This window comes from Pteropus alecto, unplaced genomic scaffold (assembly GCF_000325575.1).
Source record: "Pteropus alecto unplaced genomic scaffold, ASM32557v1 scaffold20, whole genome shotgun sequence".
NCBI lineage: Eukaryota > Metazoa > Chordata > Mammalia > Chiroptera > Pteropodidae > Pteropus > Pteropus alecto.
In genome coordinates, this window is record NW_006436298.1 from 44,154,479 (window position 1) to 44,179,520 (window position 25,042).

Below are 25,042 nucleotides of genomic sequence, written 5' to 3' on the forward strand. Positions count from 1 at the left end.
ATCTAGAAATTGTGAGTGATTCAGGCAAAATGGGTGCTTTGCTTAAAGTATGCCTGCTCTTATTATACAGTTGGCAAGTTGAATTTGTATTCTACCCAGGTTTTTTTTGTTTTGTTTTTCAAAATGATTATACAAGTCATTTATTAACTTTCTCGACAAAATATTTCCTGAGCACCTGTTAGGTGTCATGTGCTGGCCGGACAATGAGGAAGTATGGAGATGACTGTAACAAGGAGAGCTACTGGGTGGTATAAATGGATGGCATGGTCTTGAAAGAAACTGGATTGTTTAAAAAGGCAGAGAAAAGTCTTAAAAGGGAAAACAATGGGGAATAAAGAGGCCACATAAGCCACCCCCAGGCACTGTGAGATATGGGCTATGGGAATCTGATGGTGTCTTTGGGGACAGCTGAGATTTAGTTAGAGTAATTAGAATCCTTTTGAACATTTAGAGATGAAATCGAGGATACAGGACATCTGCTGATAACAGACTCTGAGACAACAAGGAAAGGATTTAGGGTAGTGAATGTGAGCAGCCTTGTGAGTGTACAACAGAGCCACAGACAGAAGGGCCCATGCTTGGTTTAATGTCTTGTTGTTACCATCAAGAAATTCTTACTAATTTTTAAACAAGGGGCCCCACATTATGATGTTGCTGGAGGTCAAGATATATGATAGTTTGGGTAAAGTACGACTAAGGAATTTACAGATCTGTCTGTGGATAAGAGTCTCCATGAGGCTTGGGGAAGCTTGAATTTCTGGTGGCATTTAAAGTCAGTAGGGATATCTTCCCAACAAGATTAGTCTGATAGTCTCTTAGAGAATAAGGGTCCACAGTTCTAATTACGGAGGAATGTCTAGAGAGACCCAGTGTTCCGGGAGCGCTTACTGTTCTGTGCGTCAGGAAAGGTGGGTGTAGCTTAGAACACGGGTTTGGGGGTACTACCAAGTACCCATCCTTTTCTTTCTAGACTGCAGAGTAAAGTGTGATAAGGAATTAAAGGTAGCTTTGTGGGCCTCCCTTAAATTCCACTGTAGGCAATGCTGTATCTCGAAGAGAGATATCTTATCAGGAGCCATACAGCCAGTTAAACATCTGAATGTGGTTAAAATGTGTTAGACTTTTCCTTTGTGCTTTCTGAGTATGATGTCTAGCTTAAAGAGCCTTATCTCTCTCCAAGATTATACAGTTCTTTAAATTTCTTCTAATCATTTTTTATATGTAGTCTTTAATTCATCTGAAATTTTATATTATATTGTTCACAGTAGGGATCTAACATTTTTCTTCAATGAAGTTCTCCAGTATCATTAATTAGTTTATCCTATGTATAAATGGGTCCATTTTTTATGTTCTGTTCTCTCCTATTGATCTATTTTCCTATCTCTGCAACATTATCACACTGTTTACATGCTATTATACCTTTAGAGTATGTTTGGCTATTGTATGGCAAAGACTTGCTTGTTTTTCAAAAATTTTTTTGGCTCTTTTTACTTATTTCTTCTAGATGAATTCTAGAATGAAGCGTGTCAAACAACATAAATAATTCTGCTAAGATATTGATCTCTATTGAATAAAATTGATGAATTCTTTTAGGAAGAATAAGCATTTTTACAATATGGACTCTTTCCACTCAGGAACAGTGTTTGCAATTTATGTTTAAAATCATAAATCTTTAATACTGAATTCCATTCACCCACCCATCCTAATTTTGCTGATAATGGTCTTTTTGCATGTCCTCTACTGTTTTTGTGGAACCGTCGGCATCTCCCTTTTCACAGCCATATGTTTTCAGAAAATTCTGAGAGGCAGTGAATATACAGGGAATTCAGAGTTTGAAGACTATAAAACTTCACACAGTAATTTTCTAACTACTAGGAGCTCTTGTCTGTTTCTTAAATCTATGTTAAGTTGAATTATTTATTCTCTTAAGTGTTCTAGAAAACACTTGCAAAGTTTTGCCTTAGATCCTGAAGATGTGTCCACATCAGTAGTTCCTCTATAACCAGGTAATTAAAATACAAAGCCACATGCAATTAAATGCCAGACATCATTGCAAATCCATATACAGTGGGAAAATCACCCTACATAGCTCACCCTGTTTTTCAGGAAGCCAAAACCTTCAGAATACCCATCTTGTGAAATGAGGGTACTTGAAAAGAAGAAAATCATTTTTATTCAGGCAATTCACTTATTACACTGTCCAAGGCTAATCAAGTCATGTGATTAATAATATTCCCTTAAAATTGCATCCTGAGAAGTGTTTTTACTTAGGTTTAATGAAAAACACTTGGAAGCAATTGAGTGCTGTGGAGAAGTAGTTATGATTCTTGTTTACGAATTAGTATGAGTTTAAAGAGTAGTTTATGTCGAAGGCTAAAGTTTTTATTTTTATTTTTTTCATGACAATGTTTCATCAAACTAAAACAGAAAGATTGACAAATGTCAGAGGGTATTTAGCCTGCAAATGAAGCCAGAAGCCAGAGATTAGGAATCAGAGATGATAGACTGGAGAGGCTGAGAAAAACCCGTGGAGCCCAGCAGGTGGCAATAGAGGCCCTTCTCTCCCCTCCATGTGCAGGCAATTAAAGTTATCCAGCTTCTTAAACCATCTTGAAGACAAACCTAATTTCAATTATCTAGGGTCTCCTTGTTGTTATGGAAACAAGAATAGGCAGGGTCTGCATAGAGTAGGAGGAATAAAAGCTTGTACATAAAATTTGGTTTCCCAAATCACTGAAGACTCTTATTTATAAAGAAAATGCATGCTTTAATAGCCTCTGTACATGTTACCATAATAAGAATTTTTTTTTAGTAGGGGAGAGACAATAAAATTTTAATCATCAATCATAGTTTTCAGCTTAATAGTAAGACTCTTGGCAGACTTTGGTATGGCTTATTAGTTCAAAGGGAGCTCATTGCAATGCTGGAACTACTAATGACTTATAAAAAGCAAAACAAAATTTAAGTCTCAAGTGTTTCCATGCAAAACACTGAGAGAACGAACGGAGTGTTACTCACAAAAAGGTTTTGGAAGAGGGATACTTCTACACTAGGTTGGATTAGTATTTTCAGGTCACACCTGGAAAAGAAGAGATTATTCCAATGATTGGTTTTCAAAGATCTGCCTTGAAAGAAGACAGGCCTTTCTTTTAGAGTCTTGATTGAAGTTTTTAAAGTACAGTTGGTGAAAAACAGCATAGAATTTGGAGTTTACAGCTTGAATCCAAATCCCATTTCCACCAATTTTGAGTAAATTACTCATCCTTTTTGTGCCTCAGTTTCTTTATTTGTAAAATGAAATTAATGTTAATATTTACTTCATAGAGTGGTGAGTAATCAATGTAAAGTTCTGTGATATTTCAATTTATAATAAGAAGTACATATTTGGTCTTAGTCCCTGGTTCTGGCACAGAGCTCCTAAAACCCTTGGAATTTCTTAAGTGATGAGAGCCCTTAGAGATATCTTTTGTTATGTTAATGAGGCGATTTTTTTTTTGTCTAAACCTAACATAGAGGCTGGTTGCCAAGAGAACCAATCACGTAATTAGAGAGTTGGACCTTTCAGTCCCACCCCGTGACCTCCGGCGAGGGGAGAGGGTTTAGAGGTTGAATCAGTTGCCAGTGGCCAATGATGTAATCAATCGTGTCTATGTAATGAAACCTCATAAAAACCCAGAAGGCGGGGGTTTGGTGCTTCCGGGTCGGTGAACATGTGAAGTGGGGAGAATGATGTGCCTGGAGAGGGCATGGGAGCTCCATGCCTTTTCCCCATACTCTGCCTTATGCATCGCTTCCATCTGGCTGTTCCTGAGTTATAGCATTTTATAATAAACCATCTATCGGGTAAGTAAAATATTTCTTTAAGTTCTGCGAGGCGCTCTAGCAAATTACTCTAACCTAAGGAGGGGGTTGTTGGAACCTCCAATCTGTGGCTGGTCAGTCAGAAGCACAGGTGACAGCCTGGATTGCGATTGGTATCTAAAGTTGGGGAAGGGGCAGTCTCGTAGGAATCTGACACCTTCAGGTAGAGTGTCAGACTTGAGTTGAATTGCAGGTCACCCAGCTGGTATCTGAGAATTGGAATTAGGTACAGAAACTTTAAGCACTTAGAACAGTATTGTTACATAGAAGTACTCCACAAATGTTGGCTGTTGTTGCAGAGATACTTAGTGCTCAATGCTTATTTATTTGATTACATTTCCTAGCTTTTGCAGTTAGTTTAAGGCCATGTGTCTAGTTATAGTCAATGAACTGAAGAAAGACTGAGGCAGTTAAGAGCCAGTGCTCCTTTAAGATGTCTCTAAAAAAAAATTTCCCTGATAGGGAATTTGAAGGCCATACGTTCCAGATGGAACAGCTGCTAAATAAAGGAGAGCCACCCAACCCACATCGGGGTATGAGGAAAGTGACAAACTTGTGTCATATCACTGAAATTTCAAGGTTAATTTATTACTACAACATAGCTTCACTATGTAAGGAAAACATAAGATCTGACTATTAGAATTTCTTTAAGAGTATTGTGAATTCTAGATAATGACTAATAAAATGTTAACATAAAATAAGTAGTTGACTGACTTCCAGTTCTTAATAAGCAGAATGTGATTTCATTGAAAGTAGGACTTTTATCTATTTTATTTACCATCAAAATCTGATTACCTAAAATAGTGAGTATTTGGCACATAACAAGTGCTAAATACATATTTTGTGTGAAAGTACTGTGCATTTTCATACATTATGAAAATGTACTCTTCATACATTATGTAGTACATAAGAAATTATTCTTCATACATTATGTAGCGCTCAAGAAATTAAAACCATGGTCTTTGCCCTCAAGAAATATATAATCCAAATGAAGAGACAAATATCCTTCAAGAAGAGAGCCATCTAGGCCAAGTTCTCATCCTCTTTTCAGGGGTAACCCATATCCAATGATTGATTGATGCTAAGATGTAAAGGCAGGGCTTCTTGCCTTAATGAAAAGACAGTTCTGTAGGACCGTCCCAGCTCCATGCTTCCCATGGGATTGTCAGAGGCCTTTGTCGTGACTGTATCACAGCCTAACATCTGTCTCTGCCTAATCCTGCTTCCCTCATTTCCCCACAGGTATCAATTCCCAAAGCAGGCCCAATACTTCCTGCATGTACATTTCCACATTCAAACTGCTCTGCAAAAGATAGTAAGGATGAGACAAGCTTACGGAGGCTCACACAAGCCAGGAGGAGCTTAGACTTGTTGGAGTAGGACAAAAGGGTCACTAATGACTTCTAAGGGGGCGGAATGGGAGTTTGGGAAGGATTTGCCCTGGTAATGGAATGGAAGGTAGGTGGAGGTGAAGATCCTACATTTGGAAATCACATGCAAGAATTCTGCTGAACGATCAACAGAGCCCTTAAACACAGTTCTACCGTCTAGGGCCTAGAATATTTGCCTGAAATGTGTCTGGTATTTTGAAGTCCACTTAGGACTCTGAGCTACAAGTCTAATGAATAAAAGGAAGTGAAATTCCTTTCTTGACTGCACTTCAAGTAGGATCATTTGACTAGAGATGAGTTTGAGGAGTAGCCAGAGTTAAAGGTGAGCTCTAGGTTTCTTGAAGAAAATCTCAGCGTTTTGTGACCTTTCACAACATAGAATTGGGATTGCAAGGAAACAAGTAACCTAAAGGAAGAGGTGTTCTTACATGAAAAATTGACCACAGCTGCCTCATTTTTACCCTCAGGTCTTAGTGTTCAGTGATAGTATTAGCCACAGAATTAAAAATCAGCTGATAAGAGTATTCTGTCAGGAGAGAGAAAGAGAAACCAGGACAGATAGCTGAGAGTAGCTAAGTAGACATAAGAAACTATGGAAAATATTGACCAATGAATATTGATTGATTATGGTAATGTTTTCAGTCCCAGCTTACATAACATTTAAGATCTTTTCTCTACATTATTAGGTAGACATTTTCCCTCTTTCCAACTTTCTTTTTGAGGATTAGCCAGTGATTTTTCATCTATTGTTATAAAGATGGTTCTAACAATATTGGGAGTACCAAGACATTATGTCTTAGATATTATTAGAATGATACTCATTTGACAGAGATGCAAATCTAGTAAATGTTATCAAGGGAGTCTTGTAAAACTATTATTTTGACTGGAGCAGTTCTAGAAGTGTTGATTGAATATTTAAACAAGAACTTTGGGAAAAAAGGTTATCCTTCTAAATTGTTTTTATAATGGAGCTATTAGCTCAAGTGAACTTGGCATGCTATGCTGGTGATCCCAGACAGATGGAGATATTATAAGGTGTAAATGTGGGAATTTGGAGACTCAAAGGAAAGAACAAAGGTAGGACATCTTAAGGTATAATATATGTAATGAATGGTTTTGATGTTAATGAGCCTAGTAGGATGAGAATTATCTGCCTTCTGAGCTCATTCAACAAGCATTTCTTGAACCTCTCTACACCTTGTGCCAAACACTGCAGGAGAGTGTTTGGCAAATTTATAAATAATTAAAACTAATAAGGCTTTCTGAATTCAGAAAGATGAAGAAAATGTAAAAGAGACACCATTTGGAAAAGAACTGAAACTTGTAATTAGGCAAGGTAGGAGATCTGAGTCCAAAATGAGTGGACACTGTGAGAAAAAGTCACTTCATGAAATTCCTTTGGAAGTTTCAGGAGTCACCAACTGAATCAGTCAATCGATCCTGTGACTTCTGGGAGGAGAGGCCTGTGTGGCCTTATGGAGTGGTTAGAAGAGTCTGTCCTGGAGTCAGGCTTCCTGAGTTGACATCACAGATCTATCACCACAACCATTAGACTTAGACTAAGTTCCTTCATCTCTCCATCCCTCAGTTCAACATCTGTACCATGAGGTTAATAACAATACATCATGGGATCTTTGCTAGAAATTAATAAAATAATTCATGTAGAGTACTCTGCATAATACCTTGCACTCTACAGAAGTCCTTGAATAGATTTGCATTTGCTATATGACAGTGGACATACTGTGTAGAGGGAGAGATGTCACTGGAGAAATGAAAGGAGCACCTGTCCTTGGGATGTTGTCCTTTCTAATGCCCCCCTAAGTTCCTTGGGGGATAGAAATGGAAAAATCACCCAGCACAGCAGCAAGAGGAACGAAGCTGGGACACATTCTCTTTGGAGTCATTTATCTCACTGCAGACATCCATACAGACATGCAATTTCTTTTCTCTTAAGTTTATAGCTTATAGAGTGTCTTAGCTTTTGATAGACTGCAGGTACCTTCTGGTGAGACTTAAGCAATTTTCTCAATTTTTGCTTAATAAGAATAATTCATTCTAAGTGCCAAGTCTGCATAAATAGTTTCTGACAGATGAAAGAGTTTATAAATCCTCAAGAGCTTTTTATTATCCTTGAAAAAAACTTTCACACTATCTGTGTGCCTTGAGGGCCTGTTATATGTATAGTAAAGGTTCTCACTGTAAAGGACAAAGGCAGGCAATGGTTTATAAACAAAACAAAACAAAACAAAACACCCAGGCATTATTGTTCTGTACAACTGAGGCTCCTTTCCACTCCAAACCTTCAAAATCCTTTTCACTTTTAGTATAAATGCATTAGCAAGAGCAGGAATAAACCACATTCACAGGATTTCCATGTCGGCCCTTCTGGGTCCTTGCATGACAGGTGAAAAATGGCTTTTCCTTTTTTCTACCCTTGCCACCTCTGACATATCTGAACTCTTGCTCTTGGATCTGCTCTGGTCTTTGAGGATAAACAAAGCATCTGCATGTTAAGCAGAGATAAAGTAGACTTCGAAAGGGTTATTTTCACTTTTATAAGCTCCAAATAAAAATAAAGAGAAATGATTTAACTTGCCCCAAATGACAATATATTCTGACGGGAGAGAAAAATAGCATATTCGAGGTTTTTCTCATCCCTGTTTTATGCATTGATCTGTAACTCCCATCTGATACACACAAACCAGTTGATAAAAGTGGTGTTCATCTCCTGCCCTCTCTTCTTAGCTGGACACTTGGCTTTCTAGCTCTTCACTCATCTTGTTCCATCCTCCTGAAGTCAGTGTGTGTGTGAGTCATGTAGTATACAGGAGGATATCTTTGTGTATCTATTAACTTAATAAAGGCTCTGGGGGAAAAAAAAATCTTCTTGAGACATGGTGTTGGGAGACAATTCTCCATGAGTCTCTCAAGTTTCTGCACATCTTGCAAAAGAAATATTGACTGTCCGTTCTTCTGGGCCACATATCTAAGGATGTTTATAAAGTGAACAGCTTTGGAATATATAGTGTCCCCCTCTATAGCCAAACACAGGCATGCTCACTGTGCATTATAAAAGATTCAGATTCCCGGAGCTTGGGATGCCTCTTCTGTGACACAATCCACTGCACGTACAGGGGTTTATTATGGCTTTCCTCGTAGTGCTCTGTGGGAACTGGGGCTCAGTGACTAGCTAGAAATGTTACTGCTGTTTTTGTGTATAATAACTTCTTTGTTTCTGATCCAGAAGTCTTGTATCTTCTACCAGCCTCCATGAAACCTTAGCAATCAAATTTGTTTGTATGGAAGTTGAAATCTCAGACCCTTCCTAGATCCTGACACATAGTTTCAAATTTTAAAAGATTTCAAGAGATATGCTAATGTACAAAATCCTAACAAGGATTCTTAAATTGTTGACCACTGTGATGCTATACCAGACTGCTCAGCATGGCCCAGGGCTTTCTCAAATTCTCAGAAACTTCTCAGAAACTTATCCTGTGAGTGTGTAACAGTGGCTACATTCAAACAACTTTCTCCATGGACCATTATCTCTGGAATCTTTTAAAAAGTTGTCAAAAAAGCATTCAACTTTCAGACCACTTTCTAAATGTTATTAGATGTTTGATCTATGCACTAAAGATTAAGCACCTGTAAATAACTAGGACAATTTGTGCTTAGCAAGAACACAAACAGTGTCTCTGCACTAAAGATTAAGCACCTGTAAATAGCTAGGACAATTTGTGCTTAGCAAGAACACAAACAGTGTCTGACTGTATAGATTAGCCCAGTCATTCTGACCCATTCATTTATTCAAATCGACTTATACATTAACTTAAAAATATATTTCACAGAGGTAAACAAGACAGGCACATTTCTGCCTTCATGAAACTTCTAGGTTAATGGGAGATAAAATACTAAAAATAATTACATAAAAATAATAAGTATTATAAGTGAAATGAATACTATGAAGTACTATGAAATATAATAGAGAATGTAATGGGTGATTTTTTATTCTCTCAAATTTCAAAAGTACATAGATCAGCAAATAAAAATGCTACAAAACCATAAAACTTCTTGAATAATTTTTATCTTTTTTCCTTTTTCATTTTTTGCCTTGGGTCTTGCAGGTAAATAAAAAAATAAGAATTAAAATTTGTATGTTCTTCTCAATTTTACCCAAATAAAGTAGCATTTACCCTGGGATTTTGGGAAGGTTTCATGAAGATCTCGCTAAAGAAAGAAGATATTGTTCCACTGACAATCTTTGAAGAGAAATTGAAGTTTTTTGGCCATTATGTAAGAATTAGAAGCTAGAGGAATGTGAGAAAAGAAGAGGCACATTTCACTCCTCAAATCAGTAAGGTAAACTTAAGACCTGAAAGAATTTTCTCACCTACCCCAGCAACGTTTTATAACTACACTTAGGTGACTATAGCCTGTGACTATAAACATCTAATCTGTTAAGTATTAAAATAAGTCAACTGAAATCATGAGGAAAAGGGCAACACATATAAAACAGTGATTAGTTATAAGCATTCTAAATTAAGATTTCAGAAATGCAGAAACTTGGGAAATTTTCTAGGCAACTCATTTAATTCATAGGTTGTTTTGAGCAGAAAAATTGTACAACGGCATGCTTAGCTGGTATTCTAGAGCTGTGGGGAACAGTTTGTATATTTGTGTCTGTCTCTCTCTGTATGCATGTGATGTATATTTATCTCCTCAGTTTACTGAATAATTCAAAAATTTGTGTTTTAATTTGTGAATTATTCTAAATTATGCAGATAATTTACTAAAATCTGTATTTTGCCTAGTGTTGGCAAAGTTTCACCATAAAATCCAAGAAATAAAGCCTATTTTTCAGTGGGAATGAAAAAATTGTGGGATAGGGAGGGATTTAGCTGAGGGATAATTAAACAAAAAGAAGGTATTATTATGTTCATCTAGATTGAAGGAACCTAATCCAATTGAAATTCTTTTAAGGTGGTGCCAGAAAGGAATTTATTTTTCTTTGTAGTAATGCTAGGACTTGAAATAACTTACCTAGTAATTAGCTACTTCATGGGAAAGAAAAATCTCATTTGTGTTTGCTTTACTAAAAATGAAGGCAAAGAAGCCAAGATGTGGTAGATCAGTTAGTTCTCTTCATCTGTGAGCCATGGTAGATGTTTATCTCTGTTTCTCTGTGAATGCTGCATATATATCTGGATGAGGCTGAGACTTTCTGCCAAAGCATGCAGAACTGATCCTTGCTATCCAGCAAACCACACTGCCCCCAGCTATTGCTTCTGGCTTGGTGACCCTCACTACACTACACAGCTCATTTTGGACAGGGATGGTTCGATATGGTTGTCTCTCTTGGTCGTTCCTCCTAAAAGCAAATACATTACACATTGGTATAAGGTTTCTGGTTTCCTTTCAGAGCATTGTCAGATGAGCGTGTTTTCTCTCACTCTACTGGTAGCACAAATGTCTCTTTCAACATTTTAATTGTAAAGAGCTTCAACACTGCCATTAAAGTCACAGTTCGAGAGGCTGTGACTCTCTCTCTTGTGAGTTCATCCCTGTGCGAGAGGGGACCCTGTGGCGAGGTGCAGGTGGGGTAAAAAAAAAAAAAAAGCCTTTTCGTGTAAGAAGCAAGACTTCATTGTATTGCCTGTGTTTGGAAATACCCACATGGTGTTCAATTTCTTCCTTCACATCCAACACTGGCAGTTTCTGGCACCTCACAGTAAAATTCTGGTGTTTCCTATTGGGTTCTTGGGAATTGCTACTACTTCATCTGAATTACAGTTTATATATAAGCAGCTAACTCATATTGTATTAATAAAGGAAATTCTCCTGCTGGATCCAAGTCAGTCTCACAATGCCTAAACAGAAAACAATTGAATTGAATTTATGTTGGCATTCTCGGTCCTATCTATTTCGGCAGAAGTAAATCTAAGTGATACTGCCTTCCAAATTTTGTAAAGAGTAAGCCATTCCATTTAATGACAATCGAAACTAAAGCAATATTTTCTTCTTTAGAAAGTTACTCTACAAAGGTTTCCATTGACAATTTGAAGTGTAGTGATTCAATGAGGCATTATAGAAACTGTACATTTGGGTATATTTTTAAGTGGGGTGGAGCAGGGGCTCTTGCTACTCTGTATATCCCCCTATGTTTCCTAGGGTTGTAAGTATAGAGACTTTTACCTCCAGTACTGGTTTTTAGATTAGCTACATCATAATCAGTTGGGGAACTTTAAAAATAATACAGATTTGAAGACACCAGTCCCAGAGATTCTTATTCAGTTGGTCAGAGGCAAAGGTTTGGAATCAGTGTTATTTATAAGTCTCTTACTCAATTTTAAGATATTCCATGTTTGGGAAACAATTTTTAAATCTATAAGATACTTTAGTTACTTTTTCCTATAATGTTTTTTCATGAAAACATGAAGAAGTAAAATAATGACTTCTGATCATGCCAAAATAAATGTTCCGGTGCTTTTTTCCTTGCTTTTATTTTTTCAAAGAAAATGTTTTGGTAGCAAAGCACTAGGTTGTTCAAGAAGAACCAGCTCAGGCAAACTTATATCATTTGTCAAATATGTTTTAGGTACTCCAGGGCCCTCTCTTTATCCACGGTTGCCTAGGTGTCCATACCAGTCAGGATAAATTAGGTTATACTGTGGGAACGAACAATTCCAAAATCTCAGTGGCTTAATCCAGCAAAGTTAATTTACTACTCATGCTACAGATTCATATGATTGACTGTGGCTTTGCTCCATAGCATTTTCTTTGGGGCTTAGGCTGACAGAGCAGCCTCTGTCTAGAACATTGCTGGTTATAGTGGCAGAGTGGCAAAGAAGATATAGTGAATCATGTGCAGGCTCTTAAAGCTTCTGCCCAGAAAGGGTCACATGACCATGTGTGAATTCCACCGGGAAGAGTGTATAATCTTCCAACAGGAAGTGATAGCAAATATTTGAGAATCAGAGTGCACCACATAATTCTCTATAGAAAATAAATAGTGCCGATCTTAAACTAACAGAAAATAAGTACTTATTGAGTACCTACCATGTTGCAGACACTGGGAATACAACAGTAAATGGAAAACACAAAATCCCTGAACTCTTGGGGGCTCTCAATGGAAGGAGTGGGAGGGGGTCTAAAAATGTATATATATTTTTAAAGAAAAACAAAGCAGGACAGGAGAATAAGAGTGATGACAGGGTTGAGAGTTCTATTTAAACCAAATACTTAAGGAAGTGTCTTGTGAGATATTTGAGCATAGAATTTAAAGAGAATGGACTCTATTTCGAGACCTGGAGGAGGAGATTGAGGTAGAGGGAGCAGCAGTTGCAAAGGTGCTAAGTCAAAACACTTGTTGCCTGATGGGCCCTCCAAGAAGGCCTGAGTGGATAGACACTTCCATTCCAGAAGAGAGACATAGGAAAGAAAAAATGGGTAACAGTTCCCAAATAAGTCCAAACTGCAAGGCGAATTTCATGAGAACTTAAAGCTTGAGTATAATTGTCTTAGCCTGATGCTCTGCCTTCCGAGTTCAGGTGAGGGAAAGGTCCTGCCTTCCAGACACAGTCTGAGAAGTTCCAACTTGTGGACCCACTGGAGTGGTGATCTTGACTCCAAAGTTTTGCTAGGCTGGGCTAGGAACCCCAAGGCTCTGAGCAGCCCCACCTCCACAGCTTTGGGCAGAGAGGCCATCTGGCCTGTTGAAAGTGAGGTGATGGTCTCTCCTTTTTAAACCAAGGAGGCAGCCTGATGATCCCTAAATCTCCTTCAGGGTTATTCTTCCCTTGTCCTGAAGAACAGTGCACATTCACAGTTAAATAACTTATAGTTCTGTCTTGTAGAATCCCAGGAGTCCATCAGTCTTCGTTCATCCTTTCCATCTCCTTTCTCTTCAGTTCAAACTGAGTTTTCCTGTTGAGGTGGCTGATTAAATCCATGACGCATACACATACTAAGCTCTTTATCTAAGGGATGCTCAGACATACCTTCAGTGTTCTCTCCCAAACACATTTTCTCAATTTTTGCAATATGGATAGGCTGAAAATTTTTCAAATCTTTAGTTCTGCTTCCTTTTTGCTTAACAATTTCATCTTTATTTCTCGCTTCTCACATTTAACTACAAGCAGTCAGAAAGAGCCAAGCCACACATTCAACATTTTGATTAGAAATTGTCTCAACTAAATATTCAATTTTATTGCTCACTAGTTCTACTTTCCAGAAAACAGTAGAATGCAACGCAGTCAGAGTTTTGAACGCTTTATAACAAGGATAGTTTTTTTCTTCAGTCTTCAATAACATGTTCCTCATTTTGGTATACAACCTCGTCAGAATGGCCTTTACAATCCGTGTTTCTACAACATTCTCTTCAGGATTACTTAGGTATTCTCTAAGAAGATAGGGCTTTCTCTATAGCTCCTCTCCTCCTCCTCTGAGCTCTTAACCAGAATCACCCTCAATGGTCTGTTCATGGCAATGTAGGCTTATTCTGGCATTCACCTCAAAACTCTGCCAGCCTCTGCTCATTACCTAGTTTCCAAAGCTGCTTCCACATTTTTAGGTATTTGTTATAGCAGCAACTCACTCTTAGTACCAATTTCTGTCTTAGTGCATTAAGGCTAAGACAGAACACATACACTGGGTGGCTTATAAGCAACATAAATAAGTTATTTGTTCCTCACAGTTCTGGAGGCTGAGAAGTCTAAGATCAAGGCACAGTCTGATTCTCTGGTGAGGGCCCACTTCCCGGTTCATAGATATCTGTCTTCTTGCTGTATCTTCACATGATGGAAGGGATGAGGGAGCTCTCTGAGGTCTCTTTGATAAGGACACTAATCCTGTGCATGGTATAATCACCTCTCCAAGGTCTCAGTCCCTAATACCATCACATTGGGGGTTAGGATTTCAACATGAATTTTGGAGGGACACAGATATTTAGTCTATAGCAAGGTCATAGGTCATTTTGGCAAGAGTAGTTTAAGTGAAGAGATAGGATTAAAAAGCTTAACTTAAGCAGTAATAGAACCTGAGAATTTGGAGAGCAAATACAAACTCTTTTAAAAGGTTTCACTATAAATGAGAACAGGTAGATAAGGCTCAGTGCTTAAGTAATTATCTTTTCCATTGTAATTGTACCATTTTACATAATTGCTGGTAGTACTTCCAAAGTTCCAGTTGTTCCACATCCTCACCAACCCTTGGTATGGTCAGTTTTGTTAATTTTAGCCATTCTGATGAGTGTATAGCTTTGGTTTTAATTTGCATTTCTCTAATGACTAACGATATTGATTATCATTTCATGTTCTTATTAGCTATTTGTAAAGTAGCTTTTGTAAAGTATCTCGTCAAATCTTCCATTTTCTTATTGGGTTTTTACTCTTTCTAATTAGCTTACAAGGTGCTTTATGTACTCTGGATACAAGTCTTTTGTCTGATACCTGATTTGCCAATAGTTTTTCATCATTCATGGCTTGCATCTTTGTTTTCTTAGTGGTGTCTTTTAATAAGAAAAAGTTTTCAGTTTTGAAGAGATCCAACTTATTTTGTCTTTCATGCTTCATTGCTTTTAGTATCCTAAGAAATATCTCCCTACCCCAAAGTTGCAAAAATTTTCTCTTATGCTTTCTTCTAGAAGTTTTCTCATTTCGTGTATTATATTTGTGTCTATGATCCTTTTGAGCTAAACATTGGTATCATGTGATGTGAGGTTGATGTTCACTTTTTCCCCTAAGGATATCCATTCAATCCAGCAATATTTGTTAGAAAAACATTCCTTTTCCCACTGAACTCCATTGGCACCTTTGCCAAAAACCAATTGACCATATGTACTGGCTTTGCTAAATAGTTGGGCGGTGATACATTTTTCTCTCTCTATATATATTTTTTATATATTTGGGTAAGATTGGATTTATTTCTTCCTCCAGTGTTAGATAGAATTCGCCAGTGAAACCATCTGGGCCTGGACATTTTCTTTTTGGAAAGATTTTGATAACAAAGTAAATTACTGTAACAAGTGTAGTGTTATTTATATTATTTATTTTTTAAGTCAATTTTGGTATGTTGTATCTTTTGGAAATGTATTTACTCATCTCTATATTCCAGTTTTTACATAAAGTTATTTACAGCGTTGTCTTATTGTTCTTTAATATCCGTGGTGTTGATAACCCTTTTTAAATTATTAACATCAATGACTTACATTATCTCTCTGTTTTTCTTGATTAATCTGGCTATAATTTTGTCAATTTTGTTGATCTCGTCAAAGAGCCAATTTGGGACTTTGCTAAGTTTCTCTATTGTCGATTTTCTATTTTATTGATTTCTGTTCTTTATTGTTTCTTTCCTTCTAGTTACTTTGGGTTTACGTTGCTCTTCTTTTTCTAGATTCTTGAAGTGAAACTTAAGTCATTGCGTTTAAATCTTTCTTCTTTCTAATATAACTATTTAAAGCAGCTTTTCCCTTTAACCACTGCTTTAGCAGTATCTAACACATTTTGACATGTTGTATTTTTGTTGTCATTCAATTCAAAATATTTTCTAATTATTCCTGTGATTTCATCTTTAACTGGTGATTGTTATTTAACTTCAGATATTTAGGATTTTCCTAACATATGTTTTTGTTATTGATTTATTTATTTATTATTATTTATGCCTACAGCACCTGGTCTTCCTAGGTGGTCTCCCACTCAAGTACTAACCAGGCCAGACCCTGCTTAGCTTCCGAGATCAGACATCGGGCTTATTCAGGGTGGCATGGCCATAAACCATGGACCTTGGCTCTACTGGGGCGTGAACCCAGGACCTTCTGTATGTAAAGCAGACGTGCTAACTGCTATACTATGGAACCACATTAATGATTTTTAATTCAATTCCTTTGTGGTCAAAGAATTCACTTTGTATAATTTTGATCCTTTTAATTTTATAAAAATGTGTTATATGGCCCTGCATATAGTCTATGAGCATTCAGAAGAGAAAATGTGTATTCTCTGGTTTTTTAATGTAGTGTTCTATAAATTAGGTCAAGATAATTGATAGTGCTGTTCAGATATTTTATATCTTTACAGGTTTTTTTTTGTCTTATTCATTCTATCATTTGCAGAGATTAAAATCTCCCATGCCTCAGAGAGGAACCTGCAATTATAAAGGTTCATACTGAGAATCTGAGAATGCACCTCTCCAACTACCCCTCTGAGTTCTCTCACTCTCTAGCCCCTGAAAACTCGTCTTCCTCACTCCATTGGCCAAAAATATGGGCTATTTCTTGGAGTGTTAGCCACTTCCAGTATGGCTGCTGCTGCAGCACTCTAAGATCAGGGTTTGCCATTAGGGCAAAACTACAAGAGATTAGAGAAAAAAAATTAAAAACTTGTCCCTGTGCAATCACTTATGAAAGTTTCGACTTCTTTCCACAATCTGCCTACTTTTGTTTACTTTTCAGAATCCTCAAGTTGTTGTCTTTTATATTTTGTTCAATTTGTAGTCATAATCAGTAAGAGGGATGGGGCATATGAGGATGGAGCTTTTGTGCCATGCCAGTACTGAAACATCCAAAACGTTTTATAAGTTTTATGTAGAAAAACTTTTGTTTTTCACCAGGAATTTTGAGTTTTGTGTTTTTTCCAATAAGGTCTTTCATATCCTGAGAACATAAAATATATATATGTCTATATATTTATTCTACCTTGTTTCTTATAGTTCTTTCAAAGTTCTTTTGTATGTTTTATCTTAAGTTTACTTAATAATTCAACTAAAATTTATTTTTTAAATATTTGGCATGGATGAAGTAGAGACCTAATTTTAATTTATTTCTTATTGTAAAATAAATGATTAACTGTCCAAGCACCTTTTATCGTATAGTACATCATTTTCCCAAATGAATGTTATTTATTTATTTATTTGTTTATTTTTTAAATTGAAGAAATAATTTTAAATTTTTTTCCCTCATCTACCTCTCCCCTTCTCCCTCCCCCCTACCCTCTGATATGAATTTGTTTTTGAATTGTCCATTCTGTTCTATTGATCAATTTAATTATTAATTTCCCAATATCTAACATTATTAGTTTAATCCTATTTTGCTCATAATATATATTTATATTATTTTATGCTTAACCTGTTATTATAATTGAATTTTCCAAAATTGTATGAAGTAGGAATCTAAATTTTTTTTTAAGAACATCAATTGTTCCAACACCACTTTTTGTATAGTTCATCATATACACACATGTAATTGGATTTTTGGACTTTAGATTCTCTATATTGCTCCTTTGGCCTATTTGTCTATTACCATTCTAATGTTTAGCAATACTATGTTAAACCATTTTGATCATTATGTATATTACTCTTTTAATGAAGTTCTTCATTAAAAGTACTAATATTTTCTGTAACTATGTGTGGTGATAGATGTTAATTAGATGTAGTTCACAGTATATACAAATGTTAAATCATTTTGCTGTACACCTGAAACTAATATAATGTTGTAGGTCAATTATACCTCAATAAAAAAAGCAGCAATAACATTTTATTTAGGGTTTTTGCATCTGACTTTATAAGAGAAAGTCTAGTGTTTTGTTTTGTTTTTTTAAAAATATTCTGATCTGATTTTATAACATTCATAAAATGTTCTGGTCCTAGTTTTTGACTGTATTTTCTACTTTGTCTATGCTGCTGGTCTATTCTGTTTTTAATTTCTTGATGTACTCTTATTAATTTATATTTTTCTAGGAAAATCAATCATTTATATTTTAAAAAATACTTTGTGTAAAAATAGTCTCTTATCTTTTAAAAATTTCCTGTATTTATGTTTTCGATCTCTTTATCATTTTAATAGTGTTTTAATTTCTATTTAGTTTACCAAAGATTTATTTACCAATATTTTCAAAGAGGCAACATTTGACTTTATACATATATTCTATTGTATGCTTATTTTCTAATTAATTAATTTCTATTTCAATCTTTTGAATCCTTTCTTTGGGTGTGTTTTTTATTATTTCTCTAGTTTATCTTGACTATTTAGTTCATTTGTAATTTTTATTTATTAAATATTTTTAAGCCTAGATTTTATTATTATTATCATTATCATCATCATCATTTTGTATATTTTTAAATTTCACAGTGAATATGTTTTCCTATTTTGATTTCTTCCTTTTTCCTTTCAGAGATTTTTGTTTGTTTTGTTTTATTGCATTTTTGTCTACTTCATACATATTTTTTGTCTACTTGTATTGTCAGCTGAGAAAAGTTTGTTAAAGTCTCCCAAATCAGAATGTTCTCATGTTGCTGGACTAGTCCCAGTGTACACATCCCCAGCTACCTATGATTGCACTCAGAGTTCCACAGGGAGAGGGCTGGGAAACAGTACCTTAGTGCAGTGACTGTTGCATCATCTCTTTCCTTCCCTAGCTAGAGCCAAATCAGCAGTACTCTTGGCAAGCCAGACCCTCTCTGGAATAACTATATGTAATTAATGAGCAAAGCATTCTCTCTATATGACATTCTTTATAAGTTTTCCTTGATGTGATCAATGACACTGGAAATTCCCTGGAGAAAGTCTTTGTATATACTCTGAGCACTCATTCACTTCCGTAAGATACACATGTCTAAACTGTTAAGCAACCAAACAACTGACAATAGTACCTCCTTTTCAAAGGACGAAAATTTGACTTGTAAAAAGGTTGAAAATGTCATGGCTTCAGAGAAAGTTTTCCAAAGTGAATTATAATTAAGGTTTATTATAGTTCACAGAGTATTTTCCTATACAGTAAATAATTTATACTAGTAATAACTCTGTGAACAAATTAAAAATTTCATGACTATCATCATTGTTCTGATAGAAACCATTGAGTACTAAGGATCAGAAGTGACTTGTTCAAAATCGTACAACTAGTATGTGATGAAGTCAGTATTGGAATACTCATGATTGCAAATGTCAAGTTTCTTTCACTTTATTATAATAATTTCCTACAATCTCGAGACTCAATTTTCATGGGAAAATGCTCCTTGTATTCTAATTTATATAGACGATGAAATTTTGGAAATGAGGAATTCCTCAAATGTAATCGTTCAAGAGATGTTTGTTGATTTTACTAGAAAGGTGCTTGATCGCTTCCAGTTGCCCCTTCACCCTTTCTGCCATGCTCTGTAGCAGGAAGCTGACTTACACTCAGCATCACGGGCTCCCTGACCCTGAGAGATTTAGTAGGGTTGACCAATGGGAGTGCAGCAGGAGGCCTGAGGGAGGAGGAGAGGGAGAGTTGAACATAAATTTCCATTTCCTCCTTCCAGGTTGATTTGAGCTGTCCACATAACTGAAGAGCCCAGCTCTAGTCTAGGACTTTTTTCACCCAGTTCTTTTTTTCCCTATTCCAGTAGCGATTTCCTCCCCTTGCCTTCTCAGGCCTAGGGTGGGAGTGGTTCTCTAGTGTTTCTTCAAGAACACCACCATTTCTTAAGATTTCCCTATACCCTGCTCACACTTTCGTAAAGGTCTCTTTTTAAAAAATCCTCAAATTATCTTATTTGAATGTGCCAGCTGATTTTTGCAAGAACCCTGACTGATAAAGGAAACAAATTACTCTTAAAGTTTATAGCTTTAGTAAAAAAAAAGGGGACAAGTTTCCTAGCCAAGCCAAAAACTATTCATATACTAACATCTGATCACTACAGTTTTGGAAAGGAGTTGGTTCTTTTAATATATTCTTCATTGGGGATTACATATTTTCTGGACCAAAATCATAATCAAATCCAAAGGATTTCTAATACTTTATATATTGTTAATAAAATTTAACAGTAACAAGAAAAAAATGAAAAAAAGGAAACAACCTTTTCAGTTTCCAAAGCGGAGAGAAAAAAAACACTGCAGTGCTCCTAAATCATTCTGTTCCCATGCAAACTTCTTCACCATACCACCCTAAGAAGTCCCTTTAAAGGGTTAGAGTCTCTTGATACTGATTCTTTGGCTAATTAAAGCAAGCATGGGGCACTGCAAGGGCTTGCTTTCCAAAATTCAGTGTAAGAAGAGAATGGGAATGTTGATTACATGTGAACAGAGGGACTGAAACAATACTTTTCTAGCAGACATGTGTGTATGCATGAAGATTCACACACACACACACACACACACACACACACACACACACACACACACAGCCAGAAAGGCAAACCTGTAGAGAAAATGATATAATTCTTAGAATGCATTTGGGTGCTTGGGGAGTAAACAGGAATGGAGGCTATTGCTTTCCTTTTGAGCCAGAGCTGGGTGACACATTGACATGTTTGGTATTTTCTGCCAGTTGGCCACAGTTTGGGTGGGTGGGAAAATATACTCCCATTCTCCTCCCTTATTCCTCTGCCATGGGTTAATTTTTAATAAAATACATATATATTGTTTCAGAAAATATATATATACATATATATATATATGTATTCACAGAACTTATATTTTCTGAAACAATAAAACTACTAAGTTCCCCAAAGTAGAAATATTATAGGCAACATTCTCTGACCAAAATGCATTTAATGTTAGAAACAAATAAGAAAATCAGAAATAAAACAAAACTTCTTTATTAAATAATTCTCAGGTTAAAGAAACAAAATCAAAATTACAGAATGTCTAAAAAATAAGAGTAAGAAAAAATTTTAAAAACCATACATTTACAGTGCTAAAAACAAACAATGGAAACAAATGAAGAAGGTGCTACTTATTACGCTAGAAAAATGAATACCAAACTAAACTTTAGTAAAGCAGAAGGAACTTTTAAAAATAAGTAGCAAAAATTTGTAAGAGACAAATGTTAGAATTTATAAATGAATTCAAGACTTGGTTCTGTGGGAGAAAAAAATCAAACACAAATAATAAGTTATTCACCAATGCTAAATATGAGAATAAAGGAGAGAAAAACACAAATTCATAAAATAAGCAATGAAATAGAAAATGACTACAGATAATGAGAAAATCAGCATAAGAAAATACTTTGAAGAACTTCATATTAAAAACTTTTAAAACTTAGATATTTTTTTTCAAGAGGAAATACACTGCAAATTGTGAAAGAAATTGTGAATGTCAAAATTTTCCAAAAGCTTCTGACACAGAAGGTGTCTTTGGTGATATTTTTTATTCTTCCAAGAAACAGATTATTCCAATATGATTTAAATTTGTTCCAGAGCAACATAAAATATGGAATTCTCTTTAAATTCTTTTATGACACCAGCATATGTGTGATACTAACATAGAACAGATTCTCCCTCTCTCTCTCCCCCTCCCTCCCTCCCACCCTTTCTCCTTCTCTCTCTTTTCCCCCATCTCTGTTCCTCACTCTTTCTTCACAAAAATTCTGAACGACATATTAGCAGGGAAGAATTTAGCAGTACATTAAAGGAGTAATACAACATAACCAAATGAGATTAATTTCTAGAATGTATCCAGTTCAAATTGAGAAATACATTTCTTTCAATCAGTCAAATCACATTGATTTTAAAAGATATTTGATTGAATTCAGGACCTCTTCCAGATTTTAAAAAATGTTTAAATCTTCCCAAAATTATAAATATTTTTAGCATGTAATAATCCAAAATTTGCAAAAAAAAGATAATGTAAGGAAAGTTGTAATCAAGATAGTAATAAAAACAAAAAATAAAAATTAAACTATATGAATAAGTTGATTAAGAAATATTAAATTTCTAAAATTTGAAAAAAATTAAATTTAAGTGATTAAAATTAAATGATTAAAAAGTCTACTAAAGGATGACAGTAAAATAATTTAATAACTAAAGATACATGTCATGTTTTGGGTTACAAAAACTCAGTATTTTAAGGCTATTCCTCTAGTCACTGTCTTCAAAATAATCTATAATCCATGTATGTTTATTTAATATTGAAGCAATATTTTCTCAGGAACTTGCAAATTATTCTAAAATTAATTTTAAAAATAGATAAATGTAAAAGCCAAGAAAATTTGGAAGGACTAAAAAAAATAACTATAAGAATACTTATGCTACTACACATCAAAATTTATAAATTATGATATCTAAAGTAGAACTGCTACAAGGGGCACAGAAACAGTCTGAATTGAAACATAATAAACTAGTAAGAAATAGACCCAAAGACATGTGGTAGTTAAGTATATGACAAGATGGCATTTCAAATTAATGGAAAGATAAATAGAATTTCCATTAAATCATGTTGGGATTACTGGCTAGATATTTGGGAAAGAGAAAGCTGAATCGCTGAATCTTTTATGGGGAAATAACTTTTATATGTATCAGAAAGAAAAGAAAGAAAACATAAAATAATAGAAAAAAATATTGGTGAATAATTTTATAATCTTAGAATGGAGAATTTTTTTCTAAGCAGTAAAAGTAATTCGGGCCCATAATTAAATTTCGATAAGTTTGGTTACATAATAATGTAAACTTTCTGTACCATGAAATAAACTTTTGAAGTAAATCCAAAAACAAAATACAAGCTGGCAAATACATAAGAAAGAGTTAACACATTTAATATATGAAGAACTCTAGCATATCAGTGGAACAATCAACCACTTCAACAGAAATGTGAGTAAAAAAAATAACAGGCAGTTCGAAAAGGAGAAATACAAAGACTGATAAACATGTGGAAAATAGTCACTCTCACCAATAGAGAAATAGAAAAGAAATTATATATGTATTACTTTTCACTCATGAAATTAATAGATGTTTATGTGACTGTAGGGGAACACTGAATGAAGCATCCAAATCTTACAGGGATGAGTGTAATGGTACAGATTTCTGGAAGGCCTTATAGGAGTATGTATTATGTCTTAAATTAGATACCTTTGGTCTAATAACTTCACTTCTAAAAATTTATCCCAAGGAGACCATTGTAGAGGTTAAATTAATATATATGTATGAGTATTTTCTTTAAAGTATATAAACAATAGTAAAAATTGTAGAACATCATATCCAATAAAAGTACAATACAGATCTGAATATAATTACCCAGAATGATGCTCATGACATATTTTTTGGTTGAGAAGGTTAAAAATAGTAGGTAAAGAATAAACTGAGTATGAAATTATATTTAAGAAGATCTATCTATGTAGAGGTACACATAGAAATATACAAACTTTTATAATCCTGTATCAGTCACGTTTCCCTTAAACACAAATAACAAAACTTAGTCCAAACTGATTTAAGCAAAAGGGGAATTTTTTTTGGCTCAGATAGCTACAAAGTGTAGAGTTTGGGTTTGCTTTCAGGCACATCTTTTTCAGGCTTCAACCAGGATCATCAGGAAGAGCCAGTTTCTCTCTGCTCTCTCTGGTGGCTCTATTTTCAGACCGATATCCCTCCCATGGTGACAAAACTGCCACAGTTTTTGCCTCTCCTCCTCTCCATTTCAACACTAGCATGAAAGAGTCTTTTTTTCTGATTACTCAGTTGAAAGTTCTGGGTTCATTAGGCCTGGTTGGCTCAACTTCGGACAGGTGCCCATACCAAATCAACAGTGTCATCTAGACAACGAGAGATTCTTATTGGCTTAGAGCTGTGTGCCGGGTCATATGTTCCACCATATATCTACAATATCCATAGGTAATACAGGATAATACCTATAGCTTGTAGCCTAAAAGTTGGATGGGGCAAGGGGAGAGAGGAGGAGTCTCCCTAAAGGAAAATTTGTGGTCTTGTTATTACCTGGAGAAGGGTCAGTGGATGCTTCGCCACTAAAAGAACAAAAGCAGTGTATCCCTTTATGATGATGTTACTGAACCTATTTATTTTATTCTTCCTACTTTTGTGTGTCATTTGAGAATTTACCATTTTTAATTAGCAAAAACTATGAAAAAGTATTAGCATACATCATTTTTATATTTAGATAAACAAATCTGTTTCATATTTAGATAAACAATATATACATATAAATATAAAGAGGTATTTATTTCTCTAGTCCATGCTATTTTTGCCTTGTGTTTCACTATTTACTTGTTTCCCTATAAACAACTCAATTACTTCTTTCTATTATTTTTCCATAGCTGTTATTCAAGCTTCCAAAGTCACAGGCAAAAGAATTTGTGCAAAAAGTGAAACTATTACCTTAGGAAGTATTTCAGAAAAAGAAATGTAGAAATAAAGAAATATGGGTTGGTTCCAGAATGTTTGAAGGGAGCATTAGGGAACTCATTTTGAAGTTATATTTGCATAGCAAACATAATTTTTACTTTGCTTGCAAGTTTATATGCAGTTCCTGGAGGGAAGAGTGGCTGTCCAACACCTAGTTGATATTGCCTTTGGTGAATGGTTAATTTAGATCATTGCGTCAAACGCTTTCATGTGCACACGAGTCACTTAGGGATCTGTTAAAATGCTGATTCTGATCCATATGTCCATGTTGGGGCCCAAGATTCTTCATTTCTTACAATCTCTCAAGTGATGTTAATGCTGTAAGTCTACAGGCCATACTTTGAAAAGGAAGGATTTAAATAACATTTTCCTATCTATTAAGTAAAAAATTAAGCCAGCCCTAATCTGCATACTTCTCATTAAAATTAGAAATATGAAAATATAGTTTAAATGATTCCAGGTTTTTATATATGCTACTCTTTTTCAATTTAGGACTAAATTTTTAAAAATCAACAAAATTTGATTCGATGTTGCTTTATCTTAAAAGAAGGTAAATACTTCAGTTTTCTCCCTCACTCTCAAATAAGAGTCCCAAATCTGTTTTTCCATTAATACCATAAGGAAAAGAAATGCTTTCTTGTTGTCTTAAATGCAATTTTTCTTCTTCTAAAATCAAAGATTATGCAATTCAA

General features: G+C 35.1%; 1 pseudogene; it reads right to left on the bottom strand.

Moving 5' to 3' along the window:
* Positions 1 to 15,906: 15,906 nt before the first annotated feature.
* On the bottom strand, positions 15,907 to 16,022 carry LOC112480879 (annotated as a pseudogene).
* Between the last annotated feature and the right edge of the window lie 9,020 nt (positions 16,023 to 25,042).